This window comes from Harpegnathos saltator, unplaced genomic scaffold, assembly GCF_003227715.2.
Source record: "Harpegnathos saltator strain DR-91 unplaced genomic scaffold, Hsal_v8.6 scaffold676, whole genome shotgun sequence".
NCBI classification, from domain to species: Eukaryota; Metazoa; Arthropoda; class Insecta; order Hymenoptera; family Formicidae; genus Harpegnathos; species Harpegnathos saltator.
Genome location: NW_020230511.1, coordinates 531,865 through 542,500, shown reverse-complemented (window position 1 = coordinate 542,500; position 10,636 = coordinate 531,865). Strand labels below are relative to the sequence as shown.

Genomic DNA, 10,636 nt, shown 5'->3' with positions numbered 1-10,636 from the left:
TTGACCGATCGAAATTCATTATTTTCTTCTTACAGCCAAGAAATATTCAACCGCGATTGCTTCACTTGTTTGCTGCTTCGGTTTTTTCGTCTGCCATTCCTCGCGCGCGAGAGCGAACGTCGTCGTCGTCGTCGCCGCCGCCGTCGCGTTCAATTAGTTGTTCTTGCGTTCGCGACGATCGAATTGCGACCGGGTCGCAATCGAGAGAGCTGCACGCTCACGAGGTGTCGAATTGTCAGCCTCGCGCTGATCTCCGTGTGAAGGGGGGAGAAAAGAAGAGAACGGGGAACGCGAGTCTCTCGCCAGACAGGAGACAGTCTCTCTCTCTCTCTCTCTCTCTCTCTCTTTCTTTCTCTCTCCCCCCTCCTCCTTGTCCCTTTCTCTCGTTCGTTGTTTCTCCTCCCGTCGCGCTTCTTCTCTTCCACGTCGAAAGCTTCCTTCGTTGCCCCGGCAACGCGAATCGCGCCTAGCATGGAGAGGGACGACGGGCTGTCACGATGACAGGTTAGGTTAGGTCGGCGGCGACGGCAGCAGAGCGGCTCGTTCGTCCTTCTCGCACGTTCACACCGTCGCGATCGAGTCGTCATGACGACATCAAAACAAGAGCCGCGCATCGCGCACAATCATAACTCCAGAATCGCTCGTTCGCACACGAAAACGGAGAGAGAGAGCTGAGGGGGAGGGGGGGGGAAGGACATGGCCGTATGCGTTGGAATTGAACGACAGAACGAGCTGATTTCGCGTTTCGCACGCGTCTCGTCCCGACGGCTTTCGCGGCAACGTCCTCGCGCTTGGACGAGCCTGCTCCTTCGAGAAACGCGATAGCTCGATTTATTCGCGATATATAACTCACCGAGCGTGAAAGGGAGAAAAAAGAACGGCCGGGGGAATCGATCTCGTCGGTTTCCGATAACACAGACCTTGGTCTCGGTAGCGCAACATTTGGCTTCCCTTCTCGCGGCTTCCGCCACTTCCGCGTCTTCCTCGTCGTCATCGTCGAGGCTCTCGTTTCCACTTTACCCTGTGCTTCTCGTTTTCCCCGCTGCTCGCTCCTCCGATTGCTTATCCTTTCTCCTGTGTTCTTCTCTTCTTTAACGCGATAATAATTAAGACAAAAAAAAATAGAGAATTTGGTGGTTGCCGGTCATGATCGATAAAATAGACCGAGCTAGGACGAAGCGTTTTTTTTCTTTTTTATTTTTTTTCCCCGAAATGATGCGGAGATGTCGAATTCCGAGGCGCTTGATTATTCGACCGAAACGACGATTGCTCAAATATTCGTCATAAAAACGGCCGTCGTAGGATATGAATTTTGTACGCGGGCGTAACGTACGAGCGGGCGACGCTGCACAAACAGCAGTAAATTCTAACCGACACGTGAGATCTTGTCGTTTAATCGGCCGTTATGTGTGTCTACGTGTAACATTATCATTTTATAATCACGTTGGATCTCTGTATTTTAGTTACAGGACAAGCCGCCTAATTGAACTTGTAACGACCTCTCGGTTCGCGTCGGCAACGTCCGCCGGAGTAACCACTTTGCAATGTTTATCGGTAATCCGTTTCTGCCGGATCACGCGCGGGAAATGCGATCGTATAAAGCGCGATTCTCGCGCGTAGTATCGCGCCGATGATATTCTCGCGACTCCGCCGACTGTTTCGTTACAAACCGCGTGCGCGCGTGCGAGCGAGGTGAGAAATTTTCCGAGGGAGATTCTCGACGACGACTTCGCGTCCTCGAAGAAGGCGCGCGATTGCGCGCGTTGAATCGCATGTTTACGCGGCAGAATGAAGGCAAGCGAAGGTAATGCGAGATGAAGCGAGCGAGCGAACGCGAATCGATAAAGGGTGACGAGTCGCGAGAGAGCGTTACACGCGCTTATTATTATTTATTCGCTTCATGCCGACGCACGCGCCGATTGCGCGCTCCCTTTTTCTCGCGTCTCATCGGGCGACGACGTGTTTTCGGACCGTGACTCACGCGGCTCGATAAACGGAGATCGGCGGAATTATTGATATTCAACGGTGCGCGTGATTCTCTCTCATTTTGGACGACTCGGCGCCGATAGAGCTCTCTCGTCGCCAAACGGCGCCGAGACGCGCGCGCGTGAGAAATTTTTCAAGCGAACCAGTCGGAATTGGCCGATTCCGCCGCTGCGACCTTCTCCTCCCCCTCTCCCCTATCGGTGGTGACCTCCGAGCAGCGGCGTGAAAGAGTCCCCGGATTCTTATTTGATCGAATGCATTTTATCGATCATAAAGCTGTCATGGCGACGACATTGCCGCTCTCTTGCGTAATGCCACTTGGAAACGTGACTCGGGCACTTGGAAGTTTCTTTCGAGCGTCTCGAGTTACACTCGCGCGGCAGCTTCGCGATCGATATTATGCAATCACGTGACGAGGAAACGCCGTTGTTCACTGCAAAAATGCCCCGGTCCTTTTTGCATTCTCCCGCGGCCGAAGCGGCGCGGCGGCTTGCCTATTGCTGTCCAATTCGCTGTCCGGATCGCGAAACACTCGCGCGACGGTTCACACCGCGAAATTACCGCGGGAAAGCGTCACGAATCTCGGAGTTGTGATTTTTACTTGCTTCGCGTCGCTCTTTGAGCGCGCGCGCGCCATGTCGGCTGAAGCACGTATGGATTTTTCCTCTGCTGTTGCAACCTTTCCTCCTCCCCCTCCCCCTTTTATATTTCTTTATTCTCATCTGTCTTAGCTTTGTTATTTTTACTTATATCTGTTGCTCTCCCGTCAGTTTATGCATTCTCTTGCTCTCTTCTCTGTTTTACATTATTTTCTCCGTTACCTTTGTGTCGTATTTTTTGCTTTCGTTGCGATTGTTATAATTCATGTCGAAGCGTCATTCTTTCCCTCCTTCCCCCCCCTCTCTCTTTCTCTCTCTCTCTGATATCGTTTCGTTAATGCCACTACATGCGTCAAAACATGAGCTGCAGTTTTGTGACATCGCGAGCGACAACGCACAGCGTCTTCGCGAGCAAATCTCCGTCTTGGATCTGCGCCGGGCGCGAGAAATCGCGGCGGTTGCCGGCGGCGACCGCGGTTTCTTCCGCCCCCTTCGTTTCCTTTTTTCCTTTCTTTCTTCCGTCGCGAGGTGCATTTGTCTCGTTTGCGCGCTCGCTCTAACGAACGAGAGCCCGGATGGAGGAGCGGCCCGCATTTCGCCGGATATCGAGCTTGGCGTGCTCGTCGAATGATTTATGAGCCGACGCGTTTTTCGCGTGTCCACTTGTGAAAGATTACTCCTCCGCTGCGACGTGGGCACATGCGTCGTCGGTCGCGCGCGCATACACATGCATATGCACCGGCCGCGTTATACATTCGTCATGTATTTCGTCATGTCTCAGTTGTCCACCAAGTATCCAATGTCACAAGCAAGGCTGAATCGCGCAAACGTTAACACACCCGCACGCGTGCGACGGGTCTCTGTGTATTCGTGAGTTTAAACAAGCGCGTTATTACACCACGTGTCGCGCAACCCGCGAGATTGGGTCGTCCGCCGCCGAGGAGCAAACGTCGGGACGGAGGAAATATTTGCTTAAGGACCTGAAGAGGAAGTTGCGAAAAAAGAGGGAATGTCCTTACTAGGACGCGGTGTCGAAACGAACATGGACGCGATCGTCGCGAAACCGCGGCGCGCTACAGTGAGATGCGCCGCGACAGCGCAGCACATTATCTCTCTCTTTCTCTCTCTCTCTCTCTCTCTCTCTCTCTCTCTCTCGCTCTCTCTCGATTTCGTCTGCCGCAGCCTCTCATTGAGAAGGCAAAGTGCCACAGAGTCCTCGCGAACGAGGCGCCAAGGTCGAGCATTCCTTCACCTCGCTCGATTTTTGCCTCTCTATTTGCTCCTCGGTGCGGCGCGGCGCAATGGCTTTCCTCTTTTCTCCTTTTTCCTCCTTTTCGCCTTTTTCTTCCTTCCTCTCACACGCACACACACACGTACTCTCTTTCTCTTTATCTCGCTGCTCCTCTCTCTCTCTCTCTCTCTCTCTCTCTCTCTCTCTCCATCATTGCTTTCCTCAGCGATGGTTGGTCCTCGCTTGGCTGATTTCTCGTTTATTTAGCATCTCTTCGCCTGCGCCCATCCTTCCTCGCGCGTTCTCCCGCGCCGCACACTCTCCGAGAACCGATACCTGGGGAACAATGAGATTTCGTCCCGTCCCCCTGACGCGAACGACGGCGACTATTCAGAAGTTTCTTTGCCGCGGGCGATCGCCTCGCCGCAGCCGCCACCGCCTTCGTTGCCACCACCAACGACGACGACGACGACGACGACGATCTCGATTTAGTCGCCTACGGGTGTAAGCAAGAAGTATCCCCCATGTAATACCGCCGCTGTCGAAGAATATTCACGAGTCGTTTGGTCGCCGGTTCCCCGCCCGTTCGATCAGTTATACGCATCCCACTGCCTCGTAATGAACGCTAATCCGATTCCCCTCATCGATACTGCAGCAGCCAATTACGGCGAATTATTTTCTTCGATGCGTATTAAGTCCGCGCGGATGCCTAATGGCGGCACGATTATTTGCATTCAGCGCGTTGTGTGCCTCCACGATCGCGCTCGAATTAACAGCCGAGTATCACCACTCTCGCCTCTCGTTCCTCTCGTTCAGTGTCGTCAATTATTGCAGTCTATAGGCATTCGTCCATTTACCGGCTCGCTCTCGTCCGCCGTGTTTTGCACTCGGGCGACCCGAAAATTAGCCGGATAAACATGTAAGAGTCGTTTTGCGCACACGAACGCAGACGTGAAGAGAAATATTTCGATACTTTGCACATTTGCAGCGCGCAGCGTAGATTAAATGATCCGTGAATAACAGCGTCTCTTTTGACAGTGCTGCAAAGCCGATATTTTCTTTTTTTTTTTTTTTTTTTTTCTTTTCTTTATTCTTTATTTAAGATACAGACGAAGAGAATATCAATTTGTATATCACCTAAGATAAAAATACAAGTCGGCGCTGCGACCTGAGAAAACACGTCCTTCTTTCTCTCTCTCTCTCTCTCTCTCGCACGCGCGCGCGGTGACGCGACGAAATCATCGTCGTCGCGGCGAAGTCCGCTCGCGCCTCGTCGGCGGGTGGCTTCCTTTATTAACTCTTTAACGCCTACTGGTAACTATAGTTATGAGAAACGCATTTAAGAATCCATAACTTAGTCAAAAAAAGGAGATATTTTCGTTTTCTTTACACCTGCACTGTAAAGGTGAATTCTTCTTCTAAAAAATGGTACATAGATTGTATGTAGATTCGGTTTAGTCTGTTTTTAGTTCAGTTTTAATGATAGCATGTTTTATCAAATTCCTAGTAGGCATAGAGTTAGCATTGTTACTGACATCTAGAAGTGCACTATAAATGAATAGATTGGTATCTGTTATAATTTTATACATTTGGAAGCTTTCTCAGATGCAAAATGTGAAATTAAAAGAATACGGAAATTCAAAATGGCGAATCCAATATGGTGGGCACGAAAATCAAGAAACCAACCTATTTTCGTGAAACCTGGTGACCTAGGTCTTTTACGCGTTTTTTATGCGGCGAAAAATGAAGGGACGATTGACTATCTAAATGGTGATCTATAAGATATTCTTCTGAAATAGTAAGCTTGACGCTCTGAATGATAAACTTCACTCACAAATATAATAAAGTTTCAGCTGAAAAATGTCCGGCTGACTATCAGAGTTACGTCGTATAGATTACCCTTCATTTTTCTCTGTATAGGTTGCTCATTTCGTACATGCTTTTAGGATCCAAGTCATATTTACCAATAAACAAAAAACGAACGATAAGAAAAACCAATATAAAATTATGATATTTCTTTTGGTTATTACTACCTATAGTTTCGGTTCAAAAAAATTCAAATTTTATTCTTAAAACACTTATAAGAAAAATCGAGCGTTAAAGGGTTAAGGAAATGACCGGCACGGATAGAAGTCCGCACGATGCTGCGTCAAGGCGCGTTACAAGCGCGATGCAGAGCCATCGCATCGATCGAACGCGATTATTGCTCTCGCAACAAGCCGCACCAACGATGGCGGCGGTAACGGAACAATGACGACGTCGCGGTTCATTAATAAATCTCGCGGCGATAATTAAACGGATCACATCGGACGCGCGGCGTTCTCTTCACCGGAGAGAGCCCGGCAGCGCCCCGAGCGGCAGAATTTCCCGAAAGGGATTCAGGGCGAACAGGCGGCGGCAGCGGCGGCGGCGCGGCGGTCCCAGGGGCTCCGAAATCTCTGGCCAGGTGTGCGGCAACAGCTGCTCTCTCTCTCACCGCATTGGGGAACGCGCGCGAGAAACTTCTTTCCATACGTGCCGGCACGAGAGATGCATTTTATTTAAAGATGACGAATGCGAAATAGATTTATCGCCCTACCGAGGAGCGCTCTCGCAGCCGCCGGCGTCGTCGGGCGTCCCGCTTCCCCTCTCCCGCCTCCCGTTCTCTCTCTCTCTCTCTCTCTCTCTCTCTCTCTCTCTCTCGTGCGCGCAGTGACACAGATCGAAGGGAACGTCGGGAACAATGGTTAAATGATTGTCGATAACGTTCAAATGATTATTAAACGCTTCTCGATGTGACACTGGGATGGGAGGGGGAGGGGGAGTGACGACTAAATAATTGTCACGTGAATCTAATTCAACGATACACCCCGGCAGTCATTTCTCCCGAGTGATTCGAACGTGTCGCGTGATCGCGTCGCGAACCGCACTTTAGCCGACGAAAAGAGTCGCGGAAGTGAGAGAAAATTTACGAGCGCGTTTCGTATCGAGCGAAGGTCTCTCTCTCTCTCTCTCTCTCTCTCTCTCTCTCTCTCTCTCTTCCCCCTTCTGTCTCTCTTTCGGTTACCGTACCGATGAGAACGAAGCGCGTAGCAGCTTCGTTCACCAGCTGGCACGGTCTCTTCCGGTCGCGGAGCAGGTACGTGCGTCGTCCCGGAAAGCGGCTAATCGTGTCTCTGGCAGACGATACCGCGGCGACGACTCCGACGGAAATCGCTCTGTAAATCGAGTCGTCGTCGTCGATCTCACGTGTGCCCGCGCAAACACACCGGCGAGAGGGAAAATAGGAGCGCATTTCCATATCCGGCGTGCAACTGCATCGGCCGGCGATGCGACCGCGACGGCGGCGATGTCGCCGCTTTACGACGCTATAATTAACCGACGCGCAAAGCTTCGCGCGGACGGCCGAAGCGGGGCAAAGCCGTCGACTCGATGCGCGCGATGCGTGTATATAACACGCGCGATACAAGAGAGACGCGCTTTTCCCCGACTATTACCTTACCGTTTACCGCGCCGTACGCGCGGCGTAAAACTTGCGCAACTCGCTGTTATTCGAAAGCCAACACCGACGAGCCGCACGCAGCGGCGGCGGTCTTTAACCTGTGGCGAACCTCTGCGTGCTCTCCGGCGCCGTCCAATTGGCCACTTTCTCGCTCGCGGCCGTTTCTTTTTCATTCTCGCGTTTCCTCCGCCGCTCTCGCTTTCGACGAGTGCGTCTTGCGGGCGAAGGCGTATCGCAGCGCAGCGCAGCGCAGCGCAGCGCGAATTGCTCCGGCTGGCTGGAAAGCTTTCCGAGGCAACACCGCGCCTCGAGAGCCGAGCCTCTTTCGCGGCGAGAGCGTGTGAAATTTTAAACGGCCGTTCGATCGAGACTCCGAGCGCCGTTTAGTCGCTCAGCGGTGCGAAGAAATGCAGCTGCGGGGCTGCCCCCGACGATTGTTACGTGAATCTTGTCTCTTACGTTAGATCCCCACGGGCCTCGACGGATCGGGCTTTTTCCGTTTCGAAACGCGTGAAGCCACGTTCCGGCCGGAAAAGCCGCGCATCTGGCTCGAAATTAAAATTTCAGCGTCTCTCTCCCGTGAGACGAGTTTCAGCTAACGACTGTTAATTTTCCCGCGACACAAAGTCGCCCGCGGTACGAGAACTGGAATCCTTCGCGCGGCTGCTTGAAGCACCCTGAGCAAAAAGTTGCTTGAAAAACAGAATATAACTGGAAAAAAGAATATAATCGAAAAATGAAAGAAAGCATTTTCATTCGCACAGCTCTCGCTGCAGACGCGTGACTTTCGCGCTCGAATCAGCCCGAGCAGAACATCGTCGCACGGCCGTATTAAAACCCCATCCGGCTTCCAAACTTCAAATAGGGCCTGGAATCACTTTATCGGATCCGGCACGTAATAAGGAGTGAAACGCACTCCTGCATAATGCCCTGATACACGAAAAAAAAGATTTGCTAATATATGGACAACTAAAAATATCAGCTGCAGAAGCAAATTTGCTAATATATGATATTAGCAAATCATTTAGCTATCACAATTAAATCTTTTGCTATAAAAGCAAGCAAATTTACCTTGCTAATCTTGCAGCTGATATTTTTAGCTGTCCATATATTAGCAAATCTTTATTTTCCGTGTAAAATTGCCTGAAATCGAGAAACCTCCATCGGGAAATGTCCATCAGGACCAAATCAGGCATCCAAATAATGACTGGTCATCGCTGGTCAGGATATAATCCGAAAAATATTGTGCAAGACAATTGCGCCACATTCCGACCGCGGATAAGGTCCACTCATAATGCCTTCTTACGGCGCTTGTGTCTAGTCATGCCATATCAGGCATAAAAAATTGCCGTATTTGATTTCTGCTCGGGAAGGCCACCGATAGCGCGAGACATGTACGCGCACACGTCGTCGAAAGGATTTTCACACGAGCCGGAGAAGCGGAGACAAACCGCCGGCACAATCGCGACGCGCCCTCGCTCTCGGTCTCGCGGTGGATCTTGAAGAATGTCACGTCCGTCACACGAGAAGCGCGCGCGCGCGCGCGCGCAACATTGACCCGCCGTCGAGCGTAAAACGCGCGTAAAACTCGAGCCGGGCTAGAACCGGACTCTCTTGTGCCGCCGTTGAAAAAGCCCGCACGGTAGGTAGGCAGGAAAAAGCGACGCGACGAGTCCCATGGAAATGCATTCCGAGCCGCGGGTGCGTCGCTCGCGTCTGCTCGAAGGTCGCGCCCGAGTACGCCTCTCTGACTCTCCGAGCTCCGTCCGCCTCGAAACGAAACGCCGACGCCGTCTCGTGTGCAGCCTCGTTCCTGGCTCTGGGGAGCGGAAAGGCGCGTTTTCAGAGCGTTCGTTATGCGTCAGGAATACTCGCCCGCGGCGCGAGTGGAGTTTGCCGCGGCCGGCCGGCCGGCCGACGCCAGCGAGAGAGAGGAGATCGTTGTGCGTCGTTGAATGAGCTCTTTGTCGCGCGGCGACGCGACGACGACGACGACGACTTTGATGACGACGATGATGATGATGATGATGCAGACGGACGGACGGCGCCGAAAGCGCCAGGCTTCCCCAGCAACGGCGCGTTTCACCAGCCCGTGTCCGCGGTTCTCGCTCTGACGAAGGAAGAACGCTCTGACGAACAGGGCTCGGCGGTGAGGAGGAGGAGGAGGGGGGGCAGCGGCCGTCAGTTAAACCGGCCGAACACGACCTCTCGTCGTCTAATGCGCGCTCTCCGAGCGTACCGTCGAGCGCTGTGGAACGTTCAACAGCTGTCGCGTGGCCGTCCTGGCGGCGGGGCCTGCAAGAGGGGTTTCGGAGGGGGCACGGAAGGGGGCGAGAGAGGGTCGACTGGATCTTGCGGAGCTACCACCTGGCCTGACGTAGACCACCAGGCCTATGTGCGCGCGCGTGCTTGCCGCCGGAGATTCGATTCGATTCCGGTCGTTTCGCACCACCTTGGCCCTTCGCTCCCCCTTTCGACCCCGCGGAAACGCGGGGAGGAAGAGAGAGGCAGACTGTAGGACTATTAGGGAGAGGAGAATACGTATGCGAGGGGGGTGTATCAATCGTTCGCGCCTGATGGCTGCGCGTTGGCAACGGGGGAAGGTAGAGTCTTCGTCGTCGACGATCGCGCCGAGTGGATCGCAACTGGAATGCGTTTCATGGAGGGGCAGGGAGGAGGGTGATTTTCGCGTTTGATCATGTTCGCGTCTGCTGTTTGATGGCGTGGAAACTTGGAGCGCCGCGCGAGCCCCGCCGACGAAGAGTCGTCCCCGGGACTTTTTCGCGAGCGAGGTTTCACTCTCCGAGAGTGATCCCCGAGTCGACTCGGAGATCCGACGACTTTTGCCACTCGCGCAGGATGACTTCTGACTGTTGATTGTCCAAGGTAACGCAAGGCCGGATTTTTGTCTTATCAGCGGATTGCGAGTGAGCAATAATAATAATCGTATCGCCACGCACATTTCGCGGGAGATTCCACTCCAAGGAATTTAGAGAGGAACAATGCGCTGCAAATGGGACATCTTACATGTGTGTGTGTGTGTGTGTGTGTATGTGTGTGTGTGTGTGTGTGTGTGTGTGTGTGTGTGTGTGTGTGTGTGTGTGTATGCGTGCGCGCGCGTGCGTGAGGGTACGTGAAAAAACTGTCACGTGTGTAGAACCGAAGCTACTCTTTTCACGAAGCGTGATAGCCGGTTTAAACATTAATATAAATATACACATTGTGCGCGTCGTTATCCGCATTTATCCGTGAAACGCGCGCGCCTCGTCCGATTAAACGCGAACGTGAGAGCTATAAAACGCGTCTCTGAGGAAGACAGAGAGAGAGAGAGAGAGAGAG

At 52.6% G+C, this 10,636-nt stretch overlaps 1 protein-coding gene across 2 annotated transcripts in view; it reads left to right on the top strand.

Moving 5' to 3' along the window:
* The window catches only part of msi (RNA-binding protein musashi), a 68,032-nt gene that overhangs the window by 17,266 nt on the left and 40,130 nt on the right, over window positions 1-10,636 (top strand). The gene's annotated exons all lie outside the window — the stretch shown is intronic.